This window comes from Camellia sinensis, chromosome 6 (genome assembly GCF_055761805.1).
Source record: "Camellia sinensis isolate YWXY chromosome 6, ASM5576180v1, whole genome shotgun sequence".
In the NCBI taxonomy this organism is placed as follows: domain Eukaryota; kingdom Viridiplantae; phylum Streptophyta; class Magnoliopsida; order Ericales; family Theaceae; genus Camellia; species Camellia sinensis.
Genome location: NC_138966.1, coordinates 103679988 through 103688664, shown reverse-complemented (window position 1 = coordinate 103688664; position 8677 = coordinate 103679988).

Genomic DNA, 8677 nt, shown 5'->3' with positions numbered 1-8677 from the left:
TTTTAGGTCTTCCATTACTTGGGTTTTCTCACAAAGGGATCGAATGATAGAATGCCTGAAGAAATACATTCTAGCACTCAATTGGTCAAATTCCTCACTGGTGAGTTGTTTGATTTCTGGGCTAGGTAAGGAGGTAGGTGTTCTTTCTGGAGCTAATTTTTTAAGCTGGTTGGTTAAGGTTCTAATGGTTGCTCTCAATTGTTTTTCTTCGTCTCGGAGCTGGTCTAGCTCTTCACTGACCTTCTTGCCTTTATCCATAATTTTCTTGAAATTTTTGGAAAGGCCTTCACAATGTCTGCACATTTGGAGCGGATTCTGGGAATCTATCTGAGGATTAGAACTACTGCTGCTTGTACTACTGCTTCCACTTGTCTGGCTAACTGGAATGCCACTGGTAGCAAAGATGGTAGATCTCATCTTGCTCAATGTGTCCAGGTAATCTTTAGCTATCTGGCTAATAAAGTAACTGGTTCCTATTTGTCTTCGGGCATAGGTACTGGCTGACTCAAAATCATAAAATCCTTTAAACTGAGGTGTGGGAAAATTTTTGACTAAAGGTTCTACTTCTATCCAATCATGGTAAATACCAGGCTTGGTTCCTTTAGCTACTACATAGAAAGAAAAACTTTTAGACAGGGGCTTGTTTTGAATTTTTGAAAAATATATGCTGAGAGAGTTTAGGGCTGAAAGGCGCTTAGCTGGGTGGTTTTGGCTGGTCCAAAGGTTATCTAAAAGACACTGTTGAACTGGGTCTAGCTCAATCCCTGTTAAGGGTCTGAACTTGGTTCTGCCTTCATGAATGGGAAGAGAAAATCCTCCAAAGTTCATGGTCTTGCTGTTCTCCATTATCTGCACAAAGATTAAACTGGTTATCTTCTTTTTCTAAATAAATTTTTCTACTTAACCAGTCCGTTAATTTATTATCGCTTCCTTTAATATGCTCAAATTCTACTTTATATCCCTGTCCTACTATACAATCTAAAAATTTTGCCCATCTTCTAGTACTTAATTTACGCTCGTTTAGTTTGTTATGAAATCTAACTATGGCTTCACAATCTGTCCTTATTGTAAAAGGTTTGTGCAAAAATAATCTAAATTTATTTATTGCGTATACTACTCCTAGTATTTCAAAATCTAGGCTGGTCATAGTTGTATCTTTTTCTTTAAATTTTCCAGAACTGTTTCTACAAATGCGTTCTTTATTTTTACTGTCATATTTACTGGGTTTAGCTAATAATATTGTTCCCCATCCTAATTGATTTGCGTCTGTTTCTACAACTATGTATTCAGATTCTAAGGGAAGTTGTAGGTCTGGTAGGTTTTTACAAATGTCTTTTATTTTTCTAACTAGAGCTATATCTTGCTGATTGAAATATTTCTGTCCAGTAGGTGTGGTCTTACTATAAAGGGATCCTATTATTTTACTGAGGTTAGGAATATACATTCGTGCATAATTTAGAATTCCTAAAAAGGATTGCAGTTGCTTTGTATCTTCTAATTTATCTGGATAGTCTAAATTTTTTTTGACTATATGAGGTTGTAACCTGATTTTTCCATCTCCTAGCTCCATTCCTAAGAATCCTATGTAGGGTTTATTTAATACCATCTTTTTCTTACTGATTATTATTCCATTATTTATGAATTCTTCTAATGTTATATACAAATGATCTATGTGACTACTTTTATCTGGACTGAACACTAATATGTCATCTATATATACCAGTATAAAACTATATTTATTAAATATACTATCCATTTTGCTCTGAAATATGGAAGGTGCATTTTTTAATCCAAAGGGCATAACTAGCCACTCATAATGTCCTTGAGGGCAACAGAAGGCTGTCCATGGTATGCTTTCCTTTTCCATTTTTATCTGCCAAAATCCTGACTTACAATCAAATTTGCTAAATATCTTTGCTGTCTGTATTCTATTTATGAGTTGGTCTTTATCTGGTATATTATATTTATCATCTTCTGTATTATCATTTAATCTTTTATAATTTATCACCATTCTAGCTTTCCCTCGTTTTATCTCTGCATGATTTCTAACCATAAATAATGCGCTTCTGTGTGGGCTATTGCTGGGTTTAATTACTCCTAGATCTAGTAATTCCTTAATCTGTGTTCTAAATTCTTCTATGTCTGCTGGTGTATGATCTATTTGTGCTGAAGTAATCCTATAATCTTTGTTTTTTATATCTAAACTAGCTAAAATTTTATTTCTTTCCCAATATTTCATGGGCTGTTCTCCTAAAATTTCTGTTGTTTCAGCTAATCTTATTATCTCATCTAAATCATTTTCGGTTCTCTTGTATATTGGTTTTTTCTTTATTTTTCCTATTTTTGCAAAAATTAATTCTAAATTAGCTGATTGTTTAAAATCTTCTAGGTTCCAATAATCTTCCTTATTTTCAAAATCAAATTCTTCTAAATCATAATTTTCTGTATCTAAATTTTCTAAAGACGTATTTGCTATCTCATTAGGTATATATTTTTGGGCTAGGTCGGGAAAAATATTTCTACTTGGAAATAAAAAACTGGCTGGAACTGAATCTACTCCTATGGTACCACCACGCTTCGCACGCAACTCTGATGAATGGGCGATGGTGCTAAGGGCATAAGCCGTTGGTGTATGTACAGTTCGCTTGAAGAAACTAATGTTGTTTTGGCTGAGTAACATGCCACCTTGTAAGCTGAGGATGAAATTAAGTCCTAAAATGAAAGGATGATTTTGTCGGGTATTTCCAATCCAAACCTGAGGTAAAGGGAACCACTCTACATGCTGATCTTGAGAACCTAGATGATGAAAACTAATTTGTGCTCCATTGATACAATGTGTGTATATCTGTTTAGTGCCGTCTGCTATACTAACTAAAGCTGGGGTTGTTAAAGTCGTGCTCTATCCTGGGGGAACTACTTGTTGTTCAATATATGATTTACTAGCTCCTGTATCTATCATGGCATCTATGCTAAGGGTTTTGGCTGCAAACTTGATTACACAAGAGATCTCGACTAGATTTGGTTTAGGTATAACTGGATAATTAAATGGTAAAGATGTAGTATCTGATTGGGCTTTAGAGTATTGACTAAAGGGTTGAGAATCAACTAGGTTGACTAATTCTAATGAATTCATATGCTCTTCAATCAGTTTGTCTTTTAAAGGGTACTTATTATGAAATTGTTCTAGCTGCTGTTTAAGATGTCTATTTTCTAATTCTAAACATTCTATGTCAAAGCTAGTCTTAGTTTCTATCTCGTGTATTTGTATCTTAAGTTCTCTTACTTGTAGTTCTAATTCTCTAATGGTTAAATGCAATTCTCTGCTTTCTAGACTATGATCTTCCTTAGTATTTCCTAAGGCTATCTTATGTGTCATATTTAATTTTTCTAGACAGACTACACAATAAGTTATACTGCATAATAAACATTGAACTCGTTTATCTCTAGCTGGAAACCAATTACAATAGCTGCATCTAGTGGTATCAAATCCTAATCCTATTTGAAAGTTATGCTGACATTCAGTATCTGGATTACACTCCATCATAAAGAAAGTTTCTTGGGAAGGTGTTAGTCCTATTTATTGGTTGAGTTGTCCTAAAAGATTATCTATATTAGTATCACTTTCTGAATCACTATCTGAGCTTATGGCCTCTATTTGATATTCATAATCGCTGACTATACCATATACTTCTGAATCATCACTAGTTATGCTAACTAGGTCTTCTTCTAAGTCTTCTATAATATGTAGTCTTTCTATCTGTTTATTATTATTTGGTCTTTGTCTTTTTGGGCAGTTCTTTGCAAAATGATTGGGTTCTCCACATATAAAACAATTGCATTTTTTACTGTTGGGTTTTCTAACATATCTTTGTTTTCTTCTATCTTTTTCTTCTCTGGGTAATTTTTTATAATTTGTCCTATTAAAAGTTCTACTTTTTCTAATGAATTTTTGCTTTTTCCATGGTTTTCTATAATTTTTCTTCCAATATTTCTCTTTTCTATATTTTCCATATTTTTTGTATTTTTTCCTATTATGTTCATCTTCATATTGCTGAGGAGTATATATTACACTGCTACAAAAGCCGTAACTTTGTTTTTTCAAGTCTTTCTGTATTTTAACTTCTATACATTTTTCTTTAAGCTTATAAAATGTAAAAATTATTCTAGGTCCTATTCCTAAAGTTCCTCTTATTCTTAATTCTCCAGTGGCTATTCTTGCTGGTAAACTTGCATAATAAACGGACCATTTGTTTTCTATCTCTCTTCCTAATTCTCCTGGTAATTTTCTAAAATATTTATTTCCTATTTCTTCATCAAAGCTTTTTCCAGTTCTTGCTGCTATGGCTAAATATTCTCTACTAAAAGGTACAATATATTTCCAACTTCCTAATGTCATTTGGTCTAACTCGGTTAATGCTATGCTTTGAGCGGAGTCATTTCCTCTAGAAGGATCATATCCTATAAGTATCTCTTTAATAAAATTTGTAAAATTCCATGGGTTATTTCCTAATTCTTTGAGCTGTTTAATTGTTTCTTCATATTTCCCCTTGAAAGTTAAATAAATATTATAAGCTGAATCTCCTAAAAGTGTCTCCATGTATTCCCACATATCTGTTGATTCATAGGGGCTAGTCATCCATGCTTTTACTGCATCTTTTTCCCATCTCTCTATTACTTCCTGCCATATCTGAGGGTCGAATCTAGCTAAATCTAAAAGGGTTCCTTGATTATGGACTGGCTGCAATTCTATACTCCTATCTGGTTGTCTATGCTTTCCATGAAATCTATAGCTTTTATCTGGGTCTGCTTGACTACGTCCTGAACTGGCTAATGGTCTTCTTCCTCCTACTGCATACTGCATTGGTTCTATTGGATCTTCTACAGTTGGTTGTGGATTATTGGTTCCTGAGCTTTCTGTAGTCATATAAAAAGTTTCTTCTAGGTGGTTAGGTTGTTCTGGTATTCTAAAAATTTTGCTGGGATGTATATTATCTTCTATGATATCATCTACATATTCCGTATGAAATTCCTGATCCAAAAATGACACTGCTTCTTCATGGGTATCTCCTCTGGCTAAGTATTCATAATATCTGGCATCTAGTATTTTATTCATGTCTTCTAGGGTAAATTTTTCTAAATCTATCTCATCAATATTATATATCTTATTTTGTGATATAGTTTTTTCTTCCGTCATTACGTAAAGCTGATTTATTTCACTACGATTATCTTGATTTTCTTCCCTATCTATACTACTAAATTCATCATCTTCAGATTTTTCTGGTGCTACATAGGTATACTGAGTAAATCTTACTGCATAATTTCTATTTGTTGTTTGGTATAATAAATTATCTTGAGGGGCTAATCTCTTTTGTCCTAGAAAATCTCCTAGTTTCCAATCTAGTGCTGCATTATCTTCAGAGTTAAATTTTTTAGCTGGTAATGCTTTTATTCCTTTTGCACCTAATAATTTAACTATCTGATCATTAGTAAGTCTATAGTGAGTATTGCTTTCTGAGACTGCTAGACCTAAAAATCCTGTGCAAACTAATAAATTCTTTTCTCCCTTTTTCATTTTATATCCTCTACTCTTTATTCCTATTTTTATCTTTTTATGGAAGGTTGAGGTTGGTAATAAAAAGTCTGGTGTAAAATAAACTATTCCTCCTTTTGAATTCATATCTAGTTCATAACTTCCTAAAATACTCTGTCCGACATCATTAAACCTATCATCATAGAGGCATAGAAACACTTTAGTTCCTAAATTTTCTCTGGTTAAAGCCTTAACTCCTACCACTACTAATCCTAAATGAGTCATTTTAAGATGTTCATTTACTGCATATTTATAGCTTTCTCTTTCTATTAAATTTAGCTCTATTTTCTCATCTTCTTGAGTTACGCTAATCATTCGTTCACCATAGTGTTTAAATAAATATTGTTTTTTATGAATCTTACCTAGCTTATACACATATTTAGCTGGAATTAATTCTAACTTTTCTTTTTAAAATTTTTCTATCTGCTATTCTACATCTATAAATTCTTCCACTTTAACATCTTCGTCTTCATTACGCTTTTTACTACTACTTCCTTTTATTAGTTGTTTAAAAATTTTTATTTTCTATAAATTCTACACACTTAAGCTTTTCAAAATATCTAGCTATATCTTCCTCGTTTACTTGAGATTGAGGTTTGTTGGATTGTCCTTCTATTCCTTTCTCTTTCTGAACTATTTTTTCTAAAGACGCTAGACGATTTTCTAAACTATGTAGTTGTTCTGATAGGTATTCAAGTTTTTCGCACAATCGAATTAAAAATAAAATTTCTATATTATTTTGTCTTACTGATATTTTATCTGATTGATTTATTCCTTGATAAGTACTAATTCCTTCCGGGTTATTATGAAAATCTTCTGCTTGTTTTAAAATAGTCTGGTAATCTCTATTAGCTTTCTTATCACTACTCATAAACTAAGACCTTACAAGTTGTTCTAAAATTTCTAATTTTTGTCTTAAATTATCTTGAATTTGATTAATTTGTTCTATTTGTTTAGCTATTTGATTTGTAGCTGAAATTAATGTTTCTATTTCTAGCTTAGTAGGAAATTTTTCTGAATTTAAATCTGTTCTTTTTTGTAAGATAGAACTACACTGATCTTGAATATAATCTAATTTTTTATCTTGATCTTTAATTATACTACGATTATTACGGAGATGATCTATAGATGAAATAAAAAGATTACTAATTTTATCTATGTCCCTTTTAATATTTTCTGCAAAATTAATCTGATAATCTATAATGCTATTTAACTGAGGATTATGTTCACTATGAAGCTGATGTGTAAAAGTCTCTTCAAAATTACAACGGAAATTATTTTTATTTACACTAAGGCGACAGTTATGGCTGCTGAGTTCTAAATCTAGATACTCTACTTTTTTCATATACAAAATTAACTCCTACTATAAAATTATTACAAGCTACTATAATATGAAATTTATAACTTGTACGGGGAGGAAATAATTCTCCTCGTATAATCCTGTTGACCAAGTCCACGCTTCTCCGTACGACGTCGCTTTGTCACCTGAAAACACAAACGTGAGCTAGCCGGCGGGTGTGTGCCGGAAACCTCTCCGATGCCTAAGTCAGAAAACTTGACAAATAGACAAAGCTCTAAGTTCTCAGAAAGATTGTGTTCAATTACCTCCTCCAAGGTGATGCTTGTGAGCTTTTATAAGTTTCATATGACACAATCCTAGTAGGACTTGTATTTCTCCATACAGAGTCCTCCTAGGATTCAATCTCTTAAGGATAATGCTTATCCTTTTACACCCTCCCCCACTGCTCAAACCAAGTGGGATGGTTTTCTTTATGGCCGAACTTCCTTTTGACCGGAGTAAACTTGGCTATACCGAGCCACAGAAGGCCGAACTATCCTTAGCTCGGTCTTCTCCTCCAACTCTTTACTTCGGCTGCCCTGTTCGACCTTGATGCGCTTAGATCAAACTTCCAAGTAACAAGTTCTGACCGACCTAACCAATGTAAGTCACGATCGGACTAATTCCGACACCGGCCTTCTCAGAACATACTGCGACCGGACTAACTCTGAGACCGGCCTAACTGTGAGTTGCCTCCAGACCGGAGTAATTTTACTCTTCCTTGGGCCGAAGTAACGATCTCTTCTTGAGCCGGAGTAATTTTGCCTCCTTGGGCCGAAGTAGCTTTGTCTTCCCAAGGCCGGAGTAACTTTGCCCTTCTGGGCCGGAGTATTCTGTACGGCCTTTTTACCTAGTCCACTGCGTTTTGGGCCTCAAAACCCAACTCGAAGTTCGGCCCAATTTTCCCAAAAATTACCCTCTCAATTGCCCCTTAATTCCATCTGTGCAACATGATTGGGATTACCAGCCTTCTGGCCGAGCTAGAGTTTGTCATGCTTTTTCAGCCGAGCTAAAAACCCTTTAGCCTTTCCAGCCGAGCTAAGTTTACCTCGGGTACTACTATGTCCGGTCAAAACGTCTCTTCAATCACAGCGACTGTATCGCTTCCCATTCCCGTGACACGTGGCAAACTCTGATAAGCTGTGGCCAACTGTCACGCCGTCCTTCAGAATTTTTGTACTGTTCCCGCCTCTTTTTGCCGCCTTTTTTCTCTCTCCCTTTTCACAAAACAGCCTTTCTCCTTCTTGAATCACTTCACCTTCTATTCTTCACTTTCTCTTCTCCCCTGGTTCCTGAGTCTTTGAGTTTGCTGTGTTCGTGCCTCCATTGCTGCCATCGCCTCCATTTCTAGCTTCTCTCTTATACAGGTAGGCAAGCCTATCCTTCTTGCTTTTTCGTCTGCTTTTGTTTTGTATGCTTTTGAAAACACTTTTCTTCATCTGTTGCTTTGCTGTTGTACTTTTATGAAAAAACCAGTAGAACTCTACGCGTGTATGAACTATTACGTAGAAAACCAATTTTAGATCCAAAATCACATAGCAACCGAACTAGGATCCTGTTTGCCCCCATATAGGTAGAACTCTGTAGTCAATAACCGAACTAGAACTTGTAGGAATATAAGTTGTTTCTTCCGAACCACTCTTAGTCAAGATAAGATCACCGACCAAGCTTGCACATACCGATCTAGGTACTTCGGTCTATAACCGAGCTAAGCTTTTCGGGGCCAAGCCGGCTTTCTTAGTTCTTAA